Raw genomic sequence first — 24,575 nt, 5'->3', positions numbered from 1 at the left:
GAGGTCAGGAGATCGAGACCATTCTGGCTAGCACGGTGAAACCCCATCTCTTCTAAAAATACAAAAACAAAATCAGCCAGGCGTAGTGGCGGGCGCCTGTGGTCCCAGGTACTCGGGTGGCTGAGGCAGGAGAATGGCGTGAACCCGGGAGGCAGAGCTTGCAGTGAGCCAAGAGCGTGCCACTGTACTCCAGCCTGGGTGACAGAGCGAGACTGTCTCAAAAAAAAAAGAACTTTAGTTGAAAGTGGATAGACTCTCTGATACCTACTTTCAGCGACAGTATCTACCCCACCTTTGGTAAAGGCGAAGCCAGTCTGCTTTCCGGGCCCCTCATCTCTTAGAGAAGAATATTCTTGTTATATGTGGAGCCCACCTCCAAGTAGTTCATAATTTCTACTTCTCCAAGAGGCACCCCTTTCTCTTCCTTCTCCCTTCCTTCTCATAATCAGAGCTTCGATTAATAATTCATCCACCCAATGAGCTATCCACAATTCCTGCCTTCAGCAACAAACCCCACTGCTCACCCCTCCGAGAGCTGCCAAAGTGCTCGTCCCTAACTCAGTCTGTGACACGCCATTCAACCACACATGGCCAATTGTGCTTTCAAGCTCACTACAAGCCAAATTTCAGACTTTCTAACCATTCCTTGGGGCCTGCTTGGTTTTAGAGTTTTACACCAGCCTGCTAGGCTTACAGTTTGGCTACCAAGCTTCAGCTCCACCTTCTTTATTTCAGAACTTTTCAACTTCCCACAACTTCCCAACAGCTGGTCACCCCACCCCCACTCAACCAGCTTCCAAATCATGTAGGGTGTCTGGGATGCCCTTTCTTTTTTTTTTTGGATGGAGTCTCACTCTGTTGCCCAGGCTGGAGTGCAGTGGCGCAGCTCGGCTCACTGCAAGCTCCGCCTTCCAGGTTCACACCATTCTCCTGCCTCAGCTTCCTGAGTAGCTGGGACTACAGGCGCCCACCACTACGCCTGGCTAATTTTTTCTGTTTTTTTTAGTAGAGATGGGATTTCACCGTGTTAGCCAGGGTGGTCTCAATCTCCTGACCTCATGATCTGCCCACCTCAGCCTCCCAAAGTGCTGGGATTACAGGCATGAACTACCACGCCTGGCCTTCCTTTTTTTTTTTTTTTTTGACATGGAGCCTTACTCTGTTGCCAGTCTGGAGTGCAGTGGCGCGATCTCAGCTCACTGAAACCTCCGCCTCCTGGGTTCAAGTGATTCTCCTGCCTCAGCCTCCCGAGTAGCTGGGACTACAGACATCCACCTCCACACCCAGCTAATTTTTGTATTTTAGTAGAGATGGAGTTTCACCATGTTGGCCAGGATGGTCTCGATCTCTTGACCTCATGATCTGCCTGCCTCGGCCTCCCAAGGTGCTGGGATTACAGGCATGAGTCACTGTGCCCAGCCCCTGGGATACGCTTTCTAATAGCTCCAGATAACTAATCTTCCAACTATAATCGAAAGAGTTCCAGAAAGTGCATCCCTCCATGAAGCCTTCCAGATTGATTACCAGAAGCTGCTAGCTTACAGAGCTCCCATTTCTACTCTGTGCCCTGCCATAACCCAACTGTCCATGCTCTCTGCCCCAATATACATTTCTTGTTTTTTCTTTTTCTTTTGAGACTGAGTTTCGCTCTTGTTGCCCAGGCTAGAGTGCAATGGCATGATCTCAGCTCACCGCAACCTCCGCCTCCTGGGTTCAAGCGATTCTCCTGCCTCAGCCGCCTGAGTAGCTGGAATTATAGGCATGCGCCACTACACCCGCCTAATTTTGTATTTTTAGTAGAGACGGGGGTTTCTCCATGTTGGTCAGGCTGGTCTCGAACTCCCGACCTCAGGTAGATCTGCCCACCTCAGCCTCCCAAAGTGCTGGGATTATAGGCGGGAGCCACCACGCCCGGCCAATATACATTTCTTATTGACAAATTTCCCTGTCTCCCTGCTGGCTGCAGCAGCAGCAGCCACAGCTTACATTTATTAAGTGCTCACTATGTGCTAGGTACTGTTGGGAAGTGCTTTGCCTGCATTATTTCATTTCACCTTCATATCAACTCTGTGATGTTCCATTATTATTCCCATTAGTACCGTTTTGCCCTCCTGAGGAAAACACGAGAGCTTAGTGAAACTGATCTGCCCAAGTGCACACAGAGGTCTGACATCTAGTGCCCCCCCCGCCATAACTCCACAACACAATGCTGTCTTGAGTTTCTTGAGAATCTACTGCATGCCAGATGAAAGATAATCTCATATATTTACTTATTCATTTTTAATTTTTTTTTTTTTTTTTTTGAGACAGGGTCACACTCTGTCACCCAGGCTAGAGTATAGTGGCATAATCTCAGCTCACTGCAACCTCTGCCTCCTGAGTTTAAGTGATTCTTGTGCCTCGGCCTCCTGAGTAGCTGAGATTACAGGCTTGTGCCACCACGCCTGGCTATTTTTTGTATTTTTAGTAGAGATATCTTTAGTAGAGACTATCTTGGCCAGGCTGGTCTCGAACTCCTGACCTCAGGTGATCCACCTGCCTCAGCCTCCTAAAGTGCTGGGATTACAGGCATGAGCCACTGCACCAGGCCTCATACATTTATATTACGTTTACATTTATTTCTATACCTACAATATCATTTCAGTCTCGAAACAGTCATGTGAGGAGAGTTGGTAGGAGTCTATTCACAGATGAGGAAGGAAACTACAGCTCAGAGAGCATGACCGTTTGGCTAAGGTAGCAAGGCTGGTAAGTAACTGAGCCTGGCTTTCCACACTGCATTCTTTCCACTGCAACTCCTGCTCCCTGCATGAACACAACCTTTTTGCATGTAACAACCAGAGAGGAAACAAATACAAAATAGCAAAACCGAAGCTGCAGGGTTTAGGGAGTGTGGTACAAGGAGCGCTCACAGGGGTCAGAAAACAAGCCAAAGAAGACTTCGGTGAAGGGGGAGAATCACTGTGGACTTCTTTATACTGGTTTGTTGTTTATATTCTGCCCGTGAGACTGTCTCGGATACATCTGGCAAATTCAATAGCAAACGGCCACAAAACTGCCCCGTAGCACTGGAGTGCTGGTGGCTAGAATTAGCTCCGTGTCAAGGAAGAAGGAACTTCTGTGTGCAATGCCGCTGCCGACCAGTTTGGGAAAGTTCTCAGGGGCTGTTTAGCAAACTATCCTGCTCCGCTGGCAGTTTTAACATTCCCCTGCAAATACAGGCTGGGCTCATTATTTCTTCTTTTTCAACTGTTGACATCCTCACAGGGTTGGAGAGCCTAGCAAAATTGTGTGGGAGCTGCAAACTTTTAATATGGATTAAGCAGCCTGAACAAGGTAATTCTGAGGCCAATACTTCTGAGTTGTTCTTTGCCAGGTCCAGCCATAGTCAATCAAGTTAATTCTCACTCCCATAGTGCTCTCTTTTCTCATCCCCAGAGAGCTCTAAAATGTCTCCGTTTATCTGAGTGCTTTCTTTATGCATTCAAACATTTATTGGGCACCCACTACAAGCAAAGAACTGGCAGGTTGTGTGGGTTATCCTGACGGATCGCACATGAAGTGTGTACTTAGTGCATGGGGTGATTAAATGTCAGATCCCCTTCCATAAGGAAGGAATCTGCCTGAGCCCCTCAGAGAGTGCAAGTGGATCCCATCCACGGCTAAATGTAGGTGCTCATGTTGGAAAGTCCACCCCTCTAGTAGGAGAAGGAGCACTGGGTTGAGAAATGGCCCCATCGGCCGGGCGCGGTGGCTCAAGCCTGTAATCCCAGCACTTTGGGAGGCCGAGGCGGGTGGATCACGAGGTCAGGAGATCGAGACCATCCTGGCTAACATGGTGAAACCCCGTCTCTACTAAAAATACAAAAAACTAGCCGGGCGTGGTGGTGGGCGCCTGTAGTCCCAGATACTCGGAGGCTGAGGCAGGAGAATGGCGTGAACCTGGGAGGCGGAGCTTGCAGTGAGCCCAGATCGCGCCACTGCACTCCAGCCTGGGTGACACAGCGCGAGACTCCGTCTCAAAAAAAAAAAAAAAAAAGAGAAATGGCCCTGGGTTGGGGAGATGGGCAGTGTCCTGGGGAGGTGGAGGGTGCCCAGAAATAACTGGACACATCACAAACAACAGGGAGAATCATCTCATTCAATCCACAATGGAGCCGGTAGAAGATTTGTGGAGTACGCTGTCTTGTTTTCAATTTAAAAAATATTTTCTGGGCGGTGCACAGTGGCTCACGCCTGTAATCCAGCACGTTGGGAGGCCAAGGCAGGCAGATCACTTGAGGTCAGGAGTTCAAGACGAGCCTGACCAACATGGAGAAAACCCATCTCTACTAAAATTACAAAATTAGCCGGGCGTGGTGGCGCATGCCTGTAATCCCAGCTACTTGGGAGGCTGAGGCAGGAGAATCGCTTGAATCTGGGAAGCAGTGGTTGCAGTGAGCCGAGATTGTGCCATTTCCCTCTAGCCTCGGCAACAAGAGTGAAACTCCATCTCAAAGAAAGGAAAAAAAAAATTCTGATTTCTTTTTTCTTTCTTTTTTTTTTTTTTTTTTTTTTTTGAGACAGAGTCTCGCTGCGCCACCCAGGCTGGAGTGCAGTGGCGCAATCTCGGCTTACCGCAACCACCATCTCCTGGGTTCAAGCGATTCTCCCATCTCAGCCTCCCAAGTAGCTGGAATTACAGCTGGTCAGGAGTTTGAGACCAGCCTGACCAACATGGAGAAACCCCATCTCTACTAAAAATACAAAATTAGCCGGGCATGGCGGCGCATGCCTGTAACCCCAGCTACTTAGGAGGCTGAGGCAGGAGAATCATTTGAACCCAGGAAGCCAAGGTTGCAGTGAGCAGAGACCGTGCCATTGCAGTCCAGCCTGGGCAAAAAGAGCGAAAATCTGTCTCAAAAAAAAAAAAAAAAAAACATGGTCAATAGGAACTCAGTCCCTCCCTTCCAAGCATTCCAAATAACACACCCGTGACTGCCACCAGTTCAGTTTATCAGGACCCCCAAGGGTATTCAGCTTTAGGCAATCTCCAGGGAAATCCCAAGCCATGTGTAGCCTAACGGCTCCCAGGATGCCTGAACTGGCTTAAAAGCCCAACCCATCTATCCGTTGGATAAGAGAGTCAAGAAGGAAGAACAGAGTGGTTTAGAACAAATGTGATTCCTGGGCTGCATTCATAGTCATGTGGACCTACTGAAGACATGAAAGGCTCAATGTTCTTGCCCCTCTTCTATACTAAGGGACTGGTTTGGAACCTACCCAGTGTTCTGGAGAAAAGCTAGGGAGATCCATGGATTGGGATGTCCTAGAGCTGGAAGACATCATCCTAGGTTCTGGGGTTTATTTCTAGGCTAATATCTTATAGTGAGGTTTAAGAAAATTATATATCTTTTACTTTTTAACTAATTCCAGACTGATTTGCATGTTTTCACCCTGCCAGGAAGTAGGAAATTAAGATTGGGTGTGGTGGCTCCACTCGTAGTCCCAGCATTTTGGGAGGCCAAGGTGGGAGGATCACTTGAGCTGAGGAGTTTGAGGCTGCAGTGAGCACCACTACACTCCAGCCTTGGTGACACAGCAAGAGGCTGTCTCTACAAAAAAAAGGAAATTAAAATGCAATTTGACAAAGTTGCAAATCTACTTCTGCATCAATTTCTCACAATACAATGGCTAAAAATTGGGTGGTTTTTCCCCTAACTGATTGCCATATGTATGTTCAGCAGTAGCCAGAAATTCTTTTTCTTTTTTTTCTTTTTTCTTTTGAGATGGAGTCTTGCTCTGTCGCCCAGACGCAATCTCGCCTCACTGCAAGCTCCACCTCCCGGGTTCGCCATTCTCCTGCCTCAACCTCCCAAGTACCTGGGATTATAGGCGCCTGCCACCACGCCCGGCTTTTTTTTATTTTTAGTAGAGGCAGGGTATCACTATGTCAGCCAGGATGGTCTCTATCTCCCGACCTCATGATCCGCCCGCCTCGGCCTCCCAAAGTGCTGAAATTACAGGCATGAGCCACAGCGCCCAACCAGCAGTAACCAGAAATACTATGTAGTGAAAACAGACAAAACCAAGATGGGAATATGCAGAAGAAATCTCTAGTTACTAAGGCACTGCAAAATAAAGTCTGCAATTGCACATCACAAATATCACCAAAACAGGGATTTCTAGAGTCCTTCTGTAACTCGCAGGAAGACTCCTTCCCTAAGCGATTTCGGGCTGGATTCTTGAAAGTCTCTGGGAAACACAGCAAATTTTATAAACAGGGTTTTTCTGGACTTATATTCTCGTATGCACTACATCCAAGAAAAACTTATAAATATATATATTATATACATAAATATATATTAAAATACACACACACATTCTGTAGGACTTGATTCTTTGAACACTGACCTTAGGGCTCTGTGCTCTGCACTAGACAGGAATAAGTGCTATACCTCTGCAGAACTAAAACAAGTAAACTTGCCCTTGTCATTGGTTCCTTTTACAGTGAGGAGGGGAAGCCTTTCTAGTCCTGCCTTCCTCCACTGCTCAGACACGTTGCTGTTAAAGATAAAAACAGCAGGCTAGACATAGTGGCTCACGCCTGTAATCCCAGAATTTTGGGAGGCCGAGGCAGGAGGATCAGTTGAAGCCAGGAGTTCGAGACCAGCCTGGGCAACAAAGCAAGACCCTATCTATAAAAAACACAAAACTTATCTGGGCCTGGTGGTGCACACCTGTAGTCCCAGATACTCAGGAGGCTGAGGCAGGAGGATCACCTGAGCCCAGGAGGTGGAGGCTGCAGTGAGCTATGATGATGCCGCTGCTGCACTCTAGTCTGGGTAACAGAGTGGGACCCTGTCTTTAAAAATAAAAATAAAAAATAAAATTAAAACATTGGCTTCAAAATTACATGTGGTCAAATTCAGCCCAGTTGGGTTCTATCTGAATATGACTTATTTTACACAGCTCTGTTTTCAATTGTAAAAGAGAAAATGACAGAGGGAAAGGACTGAGGGAAGGGAAGGGAGGGGAGGGGAGGGAGGGAAGTGGGGAGAAAGCATACATACTTTCCATTTAGGAAGTGGAATAGTGGTAGAAGATGCCCTAATAAAGCCTCAGAATGGAACTAATGAGCTTGAAACCGCCAGTATACACATCGGCATTTTCAGATTTCAGAGAAGACGCACCTGAGGGGAGGAGCCTCTCGTAGGGAAGGGAAAGATGTCAAGCCTTCCTTTGTCCTGTGCACAGGACAGACTCCAAATCCTTCTCTTCACTCGCATTTGAGATCATGTGAACTCCTGTTTGATTTAAGCGTCTGATTATTTTTCTTTCATTCATCCCTTGGTGTCTGTGATGGGCAAGGCACTTGTGTGGTTGCTGAGAGCTGTACCAAGGACAATTAGACATAGGGTCTGACCTTAAGGAGCTAATGATAGTGCAGGGAAAGTGAGACTTGGATAGAGAGAGTCTTTGTCAGGTGGAAAGTGCTGTCTCAGACTGAGAAGGCTTCTATCTAAGAGAGCAGGGAACGTTCCATGGAGGAGCGGGTATTTGAGAGGTCGCTCAAAAGAATGGTAGGATTTCATGGGGAGATGAAAAAGGTATTCTGAGAGGTGAGCTTCCTTTTTTCTTATCGTAGTTCCCACTGGCAGAAAAGGAGCAGAGTTCCTTCCACCTGGAGCCAGGGTTTTTCAGTCAAAGCAGCTCACTGCCGGGAGGTGGAGGCTTGGAGGGTTAGAAAGAAGGAGAATTGAGATGGATAAATACTAACATGTTCACAGCCAGGTGAATAGAGGGATGGGTGGGTAGCTGGGTGTGTTGAAATTATCTTCTTTTTGCTTATTTGTACTTTTTCATTTGGGAAGAGAATGGAGCACGGAACATACTCTAATATGGGGAAAAAATAAACACAATTTTAAAACAGCAGCCCCCCTCCCCCGGCAACCAAAAGAAAAAAACAAACAGGAAGAAAAGAAAAGCGATTGAGAAGAACATGCGTATCTCTTTGAGACTGAATGTCTCCTCTGTGCTCTGGCAGCCTCAGCGATCACAGGCCTGCACTGCTGCTTTTGGCCCTGCTTGGAAACCCCCATGTGAGCACCAGCAATTGCAGCTCGGCCTCCAGGGAGTGTATCACAGCACAATCATTGATTTTCATAATCAATGCTGTCACTGACAAGTAGGCAGAGAGATAAATGCTCTAAAATCGTCTAGGCCCCTTGGGCCAGATGTTCCCGGCCTCATCAAGAAGAGAAGTTGGCTGGGCACAGTGGCTCACGCCTGTAATCCCAGCACTTTGGGAGGCTGAGGCAGGCGGATCACCTGAGGTCAAGAGTTCGAGACCAGCCTGACCAACATGGTGAAATCCCATCTCTACTAAAAAATACAAAACTAGCCGGGCATGGTGGCACATGCCTGTAGTCCCAGCTACTCAGGAGGCTGAGGCAGGAGAATGGCTTGAACCCAGCAGGTGGAGGTTGCAGTGAGCTGAGATCAAGTCATTGCACTCCAGCCTGGGCAACAACAGTGAGACTCCATCTAAAAAAAAAATAAAATAAAGGCCAGGCGCAGTGGCTCACGCCTGTAATCCCAGCATTTTGGGAGGCCGAGGCGGGCAGATCACGAGGTCAGGAGATCGAAACCATCCTGGCTAACATGGTGAAACCCCATCTCTACTAAATATACAAAAAAAAATTAGCCGGGCGAGGTGGCGGGTGCCTGTAGTCCCAGCTACTTAGGAGGCTGAGGCAGGAGAAAGGCGTGGACCCGGGAGGCGGAGCTTGCAGTGAGCCGAGATAGTGCCACTGCACTCCAGCCTGGGTGACACAGCGAGACTCCGTCTCAAAAAATTAATAATAATAAAATAAAATAATTTTTAAAAAATTATAAAAAGAACTTACAGCAGGGTCTGGTGGCTCACACCTGTAATCCTAGCACTTTGAAAGGTCAAGGTGAGTCGATCACCTGAGGTCAGGAGTTCAAGACCAGCCTGGGCAACAGGGTGAAACCCCGTCTCTACTAAACATACAAAAATTAGCTGGGTATGGTGGCAGGAGCCTATAATCCCAGCTTCTCAGGAGGCTGAGGCAGAAGAATCACTTGAACCCGGGAGACGGAGGTTGCAGTGAGCAGAGATTATGCCACTGCATCAATCCTGGGCAACAGAGCAAGACTCTCTCAAAAAAAATAAATAAATAAGAAGACAGGTTACTTTTTATTTCCTGAAAAGTTTGACTTCCTGACAATGAAAGCCCTAAGGAGCGAGTGGCAGAAGACAGCTGGCACGCATCTGTGGGGCAAAGGCAGAGGTACCACTGCTGACTCTACTGGGCCTCAGGCCTCAGGCCTCAGCCCTCATGGGGAGGGACCCTCTTTCAAACTTTTGGAGGGGTAAGGGAGGGCCAGGCAGAGCTGAGACCAAAACGATGGCGGTGGGCGGGGGGCCTGAAGTTCTATCATCTAATTGGGCTTCTTCACCAGTGCATCGCCCATAAGTGCCGTATTGATTCCCTCAGCTCCCAGCGCTGCCAGAAAGGTCTGGGGTGGCCAGAGCCTCCCAGCCAGTCTCCTCCTGCAGGAGCACCTTGTCAGTTTACCTCCGATATTCGCTGCTCAAATACCATCTTCTGTGTGTATCACAACATGACACGCCTACAAAGAACGCTGAGCTAGGATTTCTAGATGCACTGTTACATGGTGATTTACTGGTCTGGAACTGCTGCCTCGCAGGAGGTCATGTGAAAACACCACCAGCAAAACCAAGCATTTATGGAGCCACTCCCTTATGCCAGGTCCTGGGCTGGGACGTCTGACTGCGTCAGCTCCACGGTGGATAACTGTGGCGTTTGCCTGCCTGGCATTCAGATCCCCCTGCTTGGTAACAGTGCCTACATCTTAGCTTCTATTGTGGAAACTACCTTTCCCCCACTGCATGCAGGCCCGGTGGGCATGGGGATGGAGGCACCTTGCTCTCCATCCATGAGGAAGGCAGCACATGGCTCAGCCTTGTCCAGTCTGACCTCTCTTCCTGGAAGTTGAGTGTCAAGCAGAGAACCACAGAACTGAAAACCGGAGCTGCTTCATGCAGTCAAGAATCCCCTGAAGAAGGAAGGCAGTTACCTCCCTGTTCTCGACATCTTTTCAGCTGGCCTGGCTCTCATCCTTTCCAAGACCTGGCTGTTTGCTTTGCATTCAGTTATATTGGCTAATTCATAGCCTTCTAATAAATTTCTTCCATCCCTCTCCAAAGTTAGCCCTAGAGTATATATCTGTTGTTTACAATTAAAAAACCCTGGAGGTATACTCACTCTCTCTCTCTTTTTTTTTAGACAGAGTCCCACTTTGTCACCCAGGCTTGAGTGCAGTGGCATAATCTCGGCTCACTCCAACCTCTGCTGCCCAGGTTCAAGTGATTCTCCTGCCTCAGCCTCCTGAGTAGCTGAGATTACAGGCACCTGCCACTGTGCCTGGCTAATTTTTGTATTTTTAGTAGAGATGGGGGTTTCACCACATTGGTCAGGCTGGTCTTGAACTCCTGACCTTATGATCCACCCGCCTCAGCCTCCCAAAGTGCTGGGAATACAGGCATGAGCCACCGCGCCCACCCGAGGTGTACTCTCTTAATTCTCTTAATAACCTCATTTTCTGTCATTACCCCTGTTTTAGTACAAGCAGCCGAGCTTCAGAGAAGTTAAAAGATGTGCCCAACGTCACACAGCTAATGAGTGCCACAGTTAGAATCTGAACCCAAGTCTGTCTGATGTGGAGTCATGACAAGAGCATGGGTTTTCTTGGGAGAGCAAAATGACTTCAAATCCCCACTTCCCGCATACAAATGCACAATGGGTGTAGCAATGCCAAAGCCACAGAGCTGTTGAGGATGGATAGGTGATGCATAGGAAAGCACATGGCCTAGTGTATGTGCTTAGTAAACAGAAATACCCGTCCCTAAGAATGGAAATTATTTTATCTGCATAGTAAATTAAACAAAGCAATTGGCATCTTTCGTCCAAAGATTACTGCTTCTGAGTTGATCCAAATACGATCTCTCTGTCTCTCTCCCCCTCTATTTTTTTTGTTTGTTTGTTTGTTTGGGATGGAGTCTCACTCTGTCGCCCAGGCTGGAGTGTAGTGGTGCGATTTTGGCTCACCGCAAGCTCCACCTCCTGGGTTCACGCCACTCTTCGGCCTCAGCCTCCTGAGTAGCTGGGACTACAGGTGCCTGCCACCACACCCGGCTAATTTTTTGTATTTTTAGTAGAGACAGGGTTTCACTGTGTTAGCCAGGACGGCCTCCATCTCCTGACTTCGTGATCTGCCTGCCTTGGCCTCCCAAAGCGCTGGGATTACAGGCGTAAGCCACCACGCCCAGCCTCCCCCTCTGTTTTTTTAAAAATAGAAACAAGGTCTTGCTATGTTGCCCAGGCTGGCATGCAGTGGTACAATAACAGCTCACTGTACCCTTGAACGCCTGGGCTCAAGCAATCTTCTCACCTCAGCCTCCCCAGCAGCCGGAACTATAGGTGTGTGCCACCACACCTAATTTTCAAATTTCTTGTAGAAACGGGGTCTTGCCATGTTGCCCAGGCTGGTATCAAATTCCTGGGCTCAAGCAATCCACTCACCTCAGCCTCCCAAAGTGCTGGGATTATAGGCACGAGCCATCATGCCTGGCCTCTCTCTCTCCCGCTCTTACACACACACACACACACACACACACACACACACACACACACACACACAGAGACATTTCTTGGTTTCTTGTCTGTGGAAGTCCTACCAGAAAATTCAGACACCCTTAGGAAAAAGAGCATAGGGTTTGCATAATACAATCGAACTCTCCCATCCAACATGCCCTGGGAGAAGGAAGAGAGTAAGAATTTTCATTCCTCTGAAGGATGATGAAAATGAGGCACTGAGACACCAAATGTTTATCTCGAGTTTATGTAGCAAACCAAAGGTTCAGGAGAACCCAGGAACTGTATATTAGGCCATTCGATCTGAAAATACCAGAGCCTGGAAGGAAGAGAACAGCTTTTCCAAGTTGTTAGTTTTGTTCCTGCTCTTACCGTCTTCCCCTTCCCTCTTTCCCACGTCCAAAGAAAAAGCTCCATCACCTAAACATCCACATCAGGCACACTTCTAAAAAAGCCGCCCCACAGCTCTGCTCATTACATACCCTTCTTTCCCCTAGGAGTTGTGACCTACTTAAAATATTCTTACAATTCTCTTAACGGGGGAAAAAGTCCCCAAAGCTATGTTCCCTATGCTGGAAAAATTAAAGTCCTAAAAATAAACAGTTGAAGAGAAAGTGTTAGGCCGGGTGCGGTGGCTCACACCTGTCATCCCAGCACTTTGGGAGGCCAAGGCGGGCGGATCACGAGGTCAGGAGATCGAGACCATCCTGCCTAACACGGTGAGACCCCATTTCTACTAAAAATACAAAAAATTAGTCGGGCGCGGTGGCGGGTGCCTGTAGTCCCAGCTACTCAGGAGGCTGAGGCAGGAGAATGGCGTGAACCCGGGAGGCGGAGCTTGCAGTGAGCCGAGATCGCGCCACTGCACTCCAGCCTGGGTGGCAGAGTCAGACTCTGTCTCAAAAAAAAAAAAAAAAAGAGAGAGAGAGAAAGTGTTACTTGTACTAAGATTTCTGATGCTTTTTCATAGATAAATTCAAGTTTTCCCAGGCCTGTGATTGTGAAAAGTACAACTAAAAGATGGCCTTGGCATTGATTCAACAGTCAGTAGATATTCACAAGCTACCTGCCATAAACAAGGACTTCACCAAAGTTAAATGACAGCAAGAGTGAAAGAAAACCCACACAGCCTGGATTTATTCAACATAATTGTGACTCTTGGGATTCTTCCGGTTTCTGGGGCTAAGAAAAAACATTCTACATTGGAATATATCATAATTTCTGGGATTTCTCTTTTCTTCTACATTCATTTCTTCCAATCTTGAAGGTTTTATTGGAGGGTTCTTTGTTATTGAAAAGGCAGTATAACAACAGCAAGATAATTTTGCAAATTTAAGATTTAAGACTCATTTTTTCGTTTTGAAATGGAGTCTCGCTCTGTCACCCAGGCTGGAGTGTAGTGGCGTGATCTTGGCTCAAGCGATTCTCCTGCCTCAGGCTCCCAAATAGCTGGGATTACAGGTGACTGCCAGCACACTCGGCTAATTTTTGTATTTTTAGTAGAGACGGAGTTTCACCATGTTGGCCAGGCTGGTCTCGAACTCCTGACCTCAGGTGATCCGCCTGCCATGGCCTCCCACCACCCCCGACCCTAAAACTCATCTGTAATCCATCACTTCAGCACAAATATGGCACATGCATACAGATTATTACAGTTACGAACATGATGTGCTTGCTGGGCTCTATTCGCTATTGTTCCTTTTATCAGAAGTATTTTCCATGTTTCTTTCTACATGCCTTTTGATTTAGGCTTTGGTTGTGAATGCAAGATATTCCACTGTATCAACGTACCAACAAAATTTTAAACCGTCCCTGTAATATTAGACATTTCAGTGATTTCTACTTATTTCTATTACAGCCAACACAGTAGAGAGTATTTTTTATGCATCTGAAATTTAAAAAATCTTTGTTAACTAACTTTATTGGGATAAATTCCTGGGTCTGGTAATTGTATGGCTTTTCCTACACAGTAGTAGTAATTTTATGACTTTTCCCATATATTATCATGTTGCATTCCCCACAAATGTTATCAATTTATAATGCAACCCACAATAAATATGGAATTTTACTGCAACCTCAATAGCATTATGTTGTGGTTTTGAAAAATTATTAACCATTAGCAAGAAGCATAACAGTATAATGGTGTTGTAATTTGCACTTTTGATTGCTATCAACAGTGAACACATACCAATGTATTGTTCATTGCATTGCCTCATGTAGATGAATTTCTTCTTATGAACTGTGAATTTATCCCTGGGGAGTTGTTTTTTGTCTTCCAATCAGGTTTATTCAGGTATAATTCACATATCAAAAAGTTATTCTTTTTCGTGTACAGTTCTATGGCTTTTAACAACTATAGACAGGTCACCGAATGGTTCTATGATCCTGAAAAGTCTCCTGCTGGGCCTTTGTAGTCCCATTCTCCCTCCAAACAGCCCTTGGCAATCACTCTTCTATTTTCTTTCCCTATAGTTTCAACTTTTCCAGAGTGTTATATAAATGGAATCATACAGTAGACAGTTATGCATAGAATTGTAATGCTTTAAAATTCTTTAAAATGTTTCTTTTCTTTCTGCAGTATTCAAAATGCTTTATTAAATATGTGGTTCAACATAAAAAGAGCAGTATGTAGTCGGGGGAACAGAAATTGTAACTAGTTTACCACTAACTCTCTTGCACCACCACCCTCAGGAAAAAAGCCTTCCAGAACCCGGCCTTCCAAAGGCCCGAGTCAATTCTCGAGTCTCTGCCTCTCCCTTGTCCACGCTCCCATGCCCCTTCTCCTTTTCTGAAATAAATTATTGGTTTAATAGAGGTTAACTGTTTTTTTTTTTTTTTGAGACGGAGTCTTGCCCTCCTTGCCTAGGCTGGCGTGCAATGGTGTGATCTCAGCTCACTGCAACCTCTACCTCCGGGGTTCAAGTGATTCTCCTGCCTTAGCTTCTCGAGTAGCTGGGATTACAGGCACCCGCCACCATGCCTGGCTAATTTTTTGTATTTTTTTTAGTAGAGATGGGGTTTCATCATGTTGGCCAGGCTGGTCTCGAACTCATGACCTTGTGATCCACCTGCCTCCGCCCCTGAAAAGTGCTGGGATTACAGGCATGAGCCACCGTGCCCGGCCTAACAGAGGTTAACTTTTAATTTGTAATATATAATGCAAATATTTCCCCCACTTTGTTCCTTTTTCATTTGATAGATTTTTTTTTTTTTTTCTTGAAACAGAGTGTCACTCTGTCACCCAGGCTGGAGCACAGTGGTGCGATCTCGGCTCACTGCAACCACCGCCTCCCAGGTTCAAGCAATTCTCCTGCTTCAGCCTCCCGAGTACCTGGGATTTCAGGCACCCGCCACCACACCCAGCTAATTTTTTGTATTTTTAATAGAGACGGGGTTTCACCATGTTGGCCAGGCTGGTCTTGAACTCCTGACCTCGTGATCCGCCTGCTTCGTCCAGCCTCCCAAAGTGCTGGGATTACAAGCGTGAGCCACTGCGTCCAGCCGATAGAAATTTTAAATTTAAATGAACACAATTTTTTCCCCATGGATTCTTCTAACTTGAAAATTATCCATAAATCTAAAATATATTGAATTCTATTTTTTTGCTAGCTCTTGAAGAATTTGACCTTTTAATATTTCATTTTGATTCAACTCCAGTTTCTGTCAGTATTTGCTTAAGGTAACGACTTTAAAAGTTTCTTCACCATGATTCATAACAAGAAATATATTTTGCATCACAATTCAGTACACACACACAAAAATACATATACAGGCTGGGCGCGGTGGCTCACGCCTGTAATCCCAGCACTTTGGGAGGCCAAGGCAGGTGGATCACCCCAGCTCAGGAGTTTGAGACCAGCCTGGCCAACATGGTAACCCCATCTCTACTAAAAATACAAAAATTAGCAGGGTATGGTGGTGGGCGCCTGTGGTCTCAGCTACTTGGGAGGCTGAGGCACGAGAATCATTTGAACCTGGGAGGCGGAGGTTGTAGTGAGTCGAGATTGCACCACTGCACTCCAGCCTGGGCGACAAAGACTGTGTCTCAAAAAAAAAAAAAAAAAATACACACACACACACACACACACACACAGTATACAAAACTGAAACACAGGTCAGGTGCAGTGGCTCATGCCTGTAATCCCAGCACTTTGCGAGGCCGAGGCGGGCAGATCATGAGGTCAGGAGATCGAGACCATCTGGCTAACGCAGTGAAACCCCGTCTCTACTAAAAATACAAAAAATTAGCTGGGTGTGGTGGCGGGCACCTGTAGTCCTAGCTACTCGGGAGGCTGAGGCAGGAGAATGGCGTGAACCCGGGAGGCAGAGCTTGCAGTGAGCCAAGATTGTGCCACTGCACTCCAGCCTGGGCAACAGAGCGAGACTCTGTCTCAAAAAAAAAAAAAAAAAAAAAAACTGAAACACAAATTTCAGGACACAAATCTTCCCTTCACTACATGTATGCACTCTGGTATTTTCTATTCTTTCTTTTTAAAATGGCCCACCTGGCCGGACACAGTGGCTCACGCCTATAATACCAGCACTTTGGGAGGCCGAGGAGGGTGGATCACTCGAGCCCAGGAGTTGGAGACCAGCCTGGGCAACATGGCGAAACCCTGTCTCTACAAAAAATACAAAAATTAGCTGGGCATGGTGATGCATGCCTGTAGTCCCAGCTACTCAGGAGGATGAGGTGGGAGCATTGCTTAAGTTGGGAGTTCAAGGCTGCAGTAAGCTGAGATCTCGACACTACTGCACTCCAGCTTGGGCAACAGAGGGAGACCCTGCCTCAGAAAAAAAAAAAAAGAACCCACCCAAGACAACTATTCCATTTTTCCTCAGACAAACTCCATAGGCATTAATGGTTGTATTATTGGGTATTCAGTCACATCAATGAAAAGTTCTGAAGTGATTACAGTTATCCATGGCAAATCATTGGATATGGTGGGGAAAGTGGAAATATCTCTTGCGTCGGTTGGAAATAAGAAAGACCTGCATATGAAAAGGGTGATCAGGCTGAGCGCAGTGGCTCACGCCTGTAATCCCAGCACTTTGGGAGGCTGAGGCAGGCAGATCACCTGAGGTCAGGAGTTCAAGACCAGGCTGGCCAACATGGCGAAACCCTGTCTCTACTAAAAATACAAAAATTAGCTGGGCAAGGTGGCGTGTGCTTGTGATCCCAGCTACTCAGAAGGTTGAGGCAGGAGAATTGCTTGAGCCCGGGAGGCGGAGGTTGCAGTGGGTGAGAATGCAGCAACACCCCTCAGCCTGGATGACAGAACAAGAGTCTGTCTCAAAAATTTAAAAAAAAAAAAAAAAGAGTAATCAGGGAAGCTTTGGCAGCTTTTTTGGAATTTTCTGCTGGAGAAAATGAGACTGCTGCTGATGTTTTTAAGAGAACAATTTTGGAGGCAGATAAAATTGACAGGGCAGGCCGGGCACGGTGGCTCAACCTGTGCTTTGGGAGGCGAGGCGGAAGGGAGGATCCACCGAGTCCAGGAGATGAGACACATCCTAGCTATGCAGTTAGAAACCCGTCTCTACTAAAATACAAAAAACTAGCGGGCGAGGAGTGGTGAGCTATGATCCCAGCTACTCAGGAGGCTGAGGCAGAGAATGGTCCAGGGAGGCAGGAGGCACGGTGAGCGAGATCACAGCCCACTGCACTCCAGCCTAGGCAGAAGCGAGACTCTGTCTCAAAAAAAAAAAAAAAAAAAAAATTGACAGGGCAGCTTCCCAAGGAAAATCTTCGTGCTCAGTGATATGATTCTACTGCAAAACCTGAGGACACTGGGAAAATATTCCACCTGAAGAAACAAACTCCTGTCATCCTTTCAGACAAACTACGCTTCTTTTTCCTTCTCTTGACCTGAAAGATACATTTTGGGTCAGAGGTCCTCTCCCTTCAGATTATGTTAAACTCTGACTGTCCAAACGAGTGCACTTCCACTTTCAATTTTTAAGCAATCATATTTTCAATTTATATATGGTATTTCTTAATATTATGACCAAGAGTTTTATCAGCATTAATTTTTCAGTGTAGTTTGTTGTTTAAAATAATGTAATCATCAAAATGACATATATTGTCACACTACTATTAACCAGGCTTCAATATATCAGTGTTTATTTTATTGTGTTAAATGTATACTTTTAAATAAAACAGCTATAAACCTTTAAAATGTACAAAATAAATAAATAAATAAATAAATAGGCCGGGTGCGGTGGCTCACACCCGTAATCCCAGCACTTTGGGAGGCTGAGGCGGGCGGATCACTTGAGGCAGGAGTTCGACACCAGCCTGGCGAACATGGTAACCCCATCTCTACTAAAAATACAAAAATTAGCCGGGTGTGGTGGTGGGCACCTGTGGTCCCAGCTACTTGGGAGGCACAATAATCACTTGAACCTGGGAAGCGGAGGCTGCAGTGAGCCGAGATCTGGTCTCTGAACTCCAGCCTGGGAGACAGGGTGAGACTCTGTCTCAAATAAATAAAATAAATTAATTAAATTAAATAAGATGGCCCACCAAGTTGATTTCATGACTCACTGATGAGTCACAATCCACAGTTTGAAAAAGTGTGAAAAGGGAATTTATTAAAGCCACACAACGTCTCCAGTAGTCCCACTCTGAGTTTAGGTAGCGCCCTACAGATGAACTGATTTACATGGGTTAAGCTGGATCAACTGGACCTTTTCCCCCCAGTAGCCTGTGCAGTAAATTGCCCTTTTCAGAGAATAGATATTGGTGGTCGTGGCAGGGAGGGGTAATAGAAATGAGACATGGTGGCCGGGCGCGGTGGCTCAAGCCTGTAATCCCAGCACTTTGGGAGGCTGAGACGGGCGGATCACGAGGTCAGGAGATCGAGACCATCCTGGTTAACATGGTGAAACCCCGTCTCTACTAAAAAATACAAAAAAAAAACTAGCCGGGCGAGGTGGCGGACGCCTGTAGTCCCAGCTACTCGGGAGGCTGAGGCAGGAGAATGGCGTGAACCCGGGAGGCGGAGCTTGCAGTGAGCTGAGATCCGGTCACTGCACTCCAGCCTGGGTGACAGAGCGAGACTCCGTCTCAAAAAAAAAAAAAGAAATGAGACATGGTTTTGCTATTCCTGGATTAGCCATCTACTGGGCTGGCAGCCCTCACATGGCTGGCCTGCCCTGTCTCGTGAGATGGATCAGCCCTGAGGTGACCTGTCAGGAAAGGACATTTGGGCTGGAAGTAGCAGAAGCCTCTGTGAGCCATCCTTCACGCAGAATTAGTCAGGGGCAGCTCCGGCTCAGCGAAAGATTGAAGCATGCCCATCGCCCAGCTCAGCCAGGTGAGTACTAGGGAAACCTGTGGGAGGCCCAGGTGAAATGAAGGCATTGTCTCAGGAGGTCAGATTGACTCCAGGAAGGAACAAAATGATGCGTGCATGGCTATGCACAGACTAGAAAAGCAAAGACTAAAGGGAAGGATGGAAGTTGTTCTAACTGTTTGGGGTTGCTTGGAGGGAGTGGGGCACGGGAGAGGGAGGGAATATAGTCAATGTGTGGGAACGCAGAGAGGAGTATGCAGAGACGAGCAATCTGGTAGGCCACGTGGGAGACTGTGGCCATTCTATGGTAGGGACACCCTTCCCGGCCACTCCCTCAGTGGCCCTGGCACATCAAGCTTTGTCATCCACATCGGGTGGGTTGTATGTGCTTTAAACAACATCTTAATCCTCTCATGCCCAAGGGTTTCAGAAGATATGGTACCATCATTTATACCTATCTTCCAGAAGATCTTAACCCTTTCTCTACTTAACCAAAATGAAAGCGAGGGCATTGGGAAGCTGTGCCTGGTGAAGCTCCGACACCGGGTGGGTAGATCACATTTTCTAGTGTATGTAAAATTTTAACATTTCAGGCCCCGAGTTTTAAGGCCTTACCTAATTTCTTTGAGCCCCTTAGTCATTGTGAACTCGCTGTGTAGTGTAGTGTCTGCGTCCGCCTGCCTTGGTATTTATGAGCATTCACGGTAACTTTAGAAGGCAAGGGTTAGAGGAAACTTTTTGCCCCCGACCCCCAGTCTGCAACAGTACCTGTGGGGAAGATCTTACCCCGGGGCTCCAATTTTCAGGGAGAGGAAGTGTCTAGGATTTCCCATATAGGCTTAGGAGGGACTCGCCATTTGGAAGGATTTTAGGCCTAAGAAGAATAACACTTTATAATTTCTAGGTGATCTTATTTGTTGCCTCTTCTGTCTCTAGAGTGACTACCGCATTCTTAACCCCTCTTTTTTTTTTTTTTCTTTTTGAGACGGAGTCTTGCTCTGTCGCCCAGGCTGGAGTGCAGTGGCCGGATCTCAGCTCACTGCAAGCTCCGCCTCCCGGGTTTACGCCATTCTCCTGCCTCACCCTCCCGAGTAGCTGGGACTACAGGGGCCCGCCACCTCGCCCGGCTAGTTTTTTGTATTTTTTAGTAGAGACGGGGTTTCACCGTGTTAGCCAGGATGGTCTCGATCTCCTGACCTCGTGATCCGCCTGTCTCGGCCTCCCAAAGTGGTGGGATTACAGGCTTGAGCCACCGCGCCCGGCCGACTCAAGCTATTCTCATGCCTCAGCCTCCCAAGTAGCTGGGACTACAGGCATGCGCCACCACACCTGGCTAATTTTTGTATTTTTAGTAGAGACTGAGTTTCACTCTGTAGGCCAGGCTGGTCTCCAACTCCTGGCCCCAAGTAATCTGCCTACCTCAGGCTCCCAAAGTGCTGGGATTACCACGCCCGGCCCCCTCTTCTAAGTGTCCATTCTCCTTGTAGTGGGTGGATGGTGGGGGGACACACACATGTGACTCTGGTTAGTACCTAGGCAGCCATGAAGTCCACAAATGTACAGGGGGCCACAGCTTTCACGCTACAGACTTGCAAAGGTATGCATCTGCTTTCCCTTGCCCTGGAATATAGATCAGAACACTTCATTTAGTGAAGAGACTTATTCTGAGAGTGATGATCCCTCCCTCGTTTGAGACATTGCCTTCATCCTGAGCTTCTTGGAGCAGCCCAAGGCCCTGCCAGCTCTCTTTGCCTGCAGCTTGTAGGCATTTATGACAGTTGCATACCCTGCCCTCCAACAGCAGCCTGAGAGACGAAACCATTACCAAGTTAACCTGGAAAAATGTCACCCTGATTGATTAGAATGATGGGTGGCCACCTTAGCTCATTAGAAACACCTGGGAAATTAAAAAAAAAAAAAAAATCCAGTATGCACTCCAAATTTTCCCCCCACCACACCTCCCCACAAAAAGAAAATTTAAAAAATCCCAGTGTTTGGGCCATATCCCAGACCAATGAAGTCAGAATCCCCGGGGATGGGACCCAGGTAGCAGGATTTTTAAAAATCTCCGCAGCAGCCAGGTCGGAGAGCTAATGAATAGCACCACTGGGTCCAGCGTTTCAGCCTACAGCTTGTCTTGGTTTCACTCTTTTTTCATTTCTTTACAACAATGAAAATTCTAAACAGTTGATCACAGTGCCAGACCAATAAGAAAGCATTTTAGGGAGGAGAGAGGAGGGAAGAGGTTGGCAGGCACGGAGAGGACTTGACACACAGAAAGCATTTGCCATGGAGTCATAACCATTTGATTCTAAGACACATGCCGCCTCCAGAAGTCATGCGGCCCCTCCCTCTGCTTCCAGTAGGGAATGAACTTGGCGGTCCTTTTGTTGCACACGCCCGGGAGCTGCGCCGGCGCAGCGCGCCCTGCAGTCTGGGAGCGCAAGCGGGTACGCCACTGGTCCTGGGTCACCACCGCGCGCCGCGGGCTGGCGCAGGGCCCCTCTGCGGGAGGGAAACCGGCGTCCCCCGCGCGAAGCAGCCGCTGCTCCTAATGAGTTCATGGGCTCACCGCGCTAAGCTCGCCAGAGCGGACCTGGCTTCGCCAGGGGCCTGCTGGCTGTCCTGACACACCTGGCCTACCTCGGGGGTGCCTGGGGACGCCCTTCCTTTGACTGCGGGATAGGAGCACAATGAAAATGGGGCGGACGTGGCTGGGAGACAGCTCTGCTCTCCGGCAGGCTCTGGGGAGTGTGTGGTACGTGGTATCCGCACTGGTGGGTGTCGTGCGGTGATCGAGACACGGAGACAGGGTGTCGTTCCCACTAGGGGAGAGAGGACAGCATTTAGAGGGAAACGAAATGGATCCGAGAAACCCAAAGATGTCACAAAGGAAACGCTTCCCCGTCATAAGCAATCTAAATAAGTGATTCTTAAAGGCATCCATCAAAACGCTTAACCTTGTCATTTAGATTCGCTCGCCCACAGGGGGACTGGAGGGTACTCACCGACTAGGGCTTCACAGCCGCATCACCGCCAGCGGTGGGCGCCTGCCTCGGCAGGGGCAGGGTGGGTGCCCGCAGGACACAGGTGCCGCCGTGGCTGCTCGCACAACCCCTGCAGCTGCGATCCCGCCCAGTTAGCCTCGGGGGCTGCACAGCCCAGCCCACTCGCCCAGGGCCAGGGGGTTCTCAAGCCGCGCGGCGAGGACGCAAGGCTGCCCCGGGCGCCTGCCTACGCGGGCGCTCCGCGCCGGGACTCTGCCGGGGCTGCAGGAGCGCGCGCTGCTAGCTGGGCGGGCTGCTGCTCCGCGTGAGCGCCATGGCAACGCGAGCTGGCGCCCCCAAGAGGCCGCAGAGCTGCGGCGTGGGACGCTCGGGTGAGGCTCAAGCCAAAACCAAAAGCGAACCATTTCTCCTCCTCCCCATCTTTTCATTTTCTACCCCTCTCCGACCCCTTCTCTCGACACACGTTGCTAGCACCTCTAAGGGTGGAAATTCCAGCACTCTCCTGAGGCCACTTCCCCAGCGAATTCTGCTAACTACACAGCCAGTGTTCGCTGGGCTCACAATCGAACACATACCTCCTTGCAGTGGCTTCGGCACCCAGGTCTCCGGAAGCCAGAGGAGGAACTAAGTGTAGGATACTGAGCAAGTCGCGTAACCTCTGAGGAGTCGTAAAATTTCAACGGTATAAAGGATACGACGTTGTCTTATCGATTGAAAAATGCTATAAAATGAAGTTCTTACTATGATGCTGACCCTGGAGATAAGCGCAGAGCCCTGGGGGAGAGCTACAGTTGCAAGCGCTCCAATGATCAGGTCGCACACCGGCTCCCCACCGGAGAAAACCTCTTGCTGCTGGAGCCCGGTCAGCCTCTTCCACACTTCCAGCCAGGCCCGGCATTGCCACAGCCGGTGGAGCTGGACAGAAATCTACCAGGCACTAAAATAAGTTAGATGGAAGACGGAATGGATTTGACCACATTCCTATCAGCATCTGCTCATTATAATTGCAACATTATAATCAGAGCAGAAAGTAACCCAGAGATTATTTTGTCTTCAAGGATCATTGACCTCAGTATATCTCCATCTGAAGCTGTGTTGTCCAAAGCAGATTGACTCCGGCCGCCGGCTCAGAAGAGGGCCGACTCTGGGCTGGTGACTCCTTGGGAGGGACTCTCGCTGGTCCCAGGTGGTATTTCCTTCACCGTGTTCCTCATTCGTGTTCCCCTCATGTCCATCATGTGAGGAGGGGAACTGACAAGGCCAGGGTGCTGGCTCAGACGCAATCTCCGCTCATCCTCTGGAGCCCCACTTCATCACCCAGTCACTGTGTCCACTAATGTCTCCCCGCCTACAAACCTGCAGGTGCTCTGCCCCAGTACTAGAATAAGGGAACACATTTTACTGAGCTCTGACAATGTGCCTGGGCTTTTCAGGAGCTATTTCATTTAATTTTTAATGTAAAACATTGTTTTACATATTAAGAACCTAAAAGCACAGAGAGTAAGTGACTTGCTTGTGTAAGGTTATACAGTTAAGTAAGTGGTAAAGCTGCAATTCCCAGTTTTGTTTGATGCCACAGCTGAAGATGCAAGGCCCTCTGGGCATGGCCTGGGTGGATATTAGGGAAAAATGTCCTAGAAGGTCCAGAATCTCTAATAATTTCTCCTACCTCTCATTTTATTTTATTTTTGACCCTGGAGATTTTTTTTTTTTTTTTTTTGAGTTCAGAGTCTTGCTCTATTGCCCAGGCTGGAGTGCACTGGCGCAATTTCAGCTCACTGCAACCTCTGCCTCCCAAGTTCAAGCAATTCTCCTGCCTCAGCCTCCTGCATAGCTGGGACTACAAGCATGCACCACCATGCCCAGCTAATTTTTCTGGAGATGGGGTTTTGCCACATGACCCAGGCTGGTCTCAAACTCTTGAGCTCAAGCGATCTGCCCTCATCAACCTCCCAAACTGCTGGGATAACAGGCATGAGCCACTGCACTCCGCCAAAATGTTTACTTTAGAAAAACTGAAAAATAGAGAAACAAAAAGGAATAAAAGCATCCATAATCTTATCACCTAGAGAAAGCCATGTGTAATATTCGTATTTCTTTCCAGTCTTTTTTCTAGCTTTCTAGCTTTAAACTAAGTTGAGATAAAACCATACACACACACACACACACACACACACACACAAAATTGCATCCTGCTTTTTGTTAAAAATAACTTTGTGGGAAATTCCTCCTCCTTTGAGGACTTTTAAAAAACATTAGTTTAAATGTCATACAATATTTTTATCATATGAGTATCTCATAATTTCCCTTTTATTGAATATTTCCAATTTTTATTGATTGTAAATATGGCAATAAAATTTTTTCTTCATAAATCTTGCCCGTGTGTGAATAATTTCCTTCCAGTTGGGTGCCAGAAGTGGAATATTTGGTCCAAGGGTAATAACATTTTAAAGACACTCCAATCCTCTCCAATGGGGATTTCCAACTCACTGAGCCCCGCTCCCCACAGGGCCTGCACGGTCCCACTCCACTGCCCTCCACACATCTGTTGTGCTCTCACCTGGCATGTGGCATTTAAATTATTT

General features: G+C 47.7%; 1 protein-coding gene across 3 annotated transcripts in view; it reads right to left on the bottom strand.

Moving 5' to 3' along the window:
* MICAL3 (microtubule associated monooxygenase, calponin and LIM domain containing 3) overlaps nt 1–23,685 on the bottom strand; it is a 233,225-nt gene extending 209,540 nt beyond the window's left edge. The window contains exon 1 of one of the 3 annotated variants that reach the window (XM_021921345.2): nt 22,566–23,685. The gene's annotated coding sequence lies outside the window, so the exon portion shown is untranslated. Of the gene's footprint in view, nt 1–21,990; nt 22,307–22,565 lie in introns of those variants that run through there. The other 2 variants (XM_017945111.3, XM_003905196.4) reach the window with 2 other exon arrangements.
* Nucleotides 23,686–24,575: the final 890 nt, after the last annotated feature.

Source organism: Papio anubis, chromosome 16, assembly GCF_008728515.1.
Source record: "Papio anubis isolate 15944 chromosome 16, Panubis1.0, whole genome shotgun sequence".
Taxonomy (NCBI): Eukaryota; Metazoa; Chordata; class Mammalia; order Primates; family Cercopithecidae; genus Papio; species Papio anubis.
This window is presented reverse-complemented; position numbering and strand designations above follow the sequence as displayed.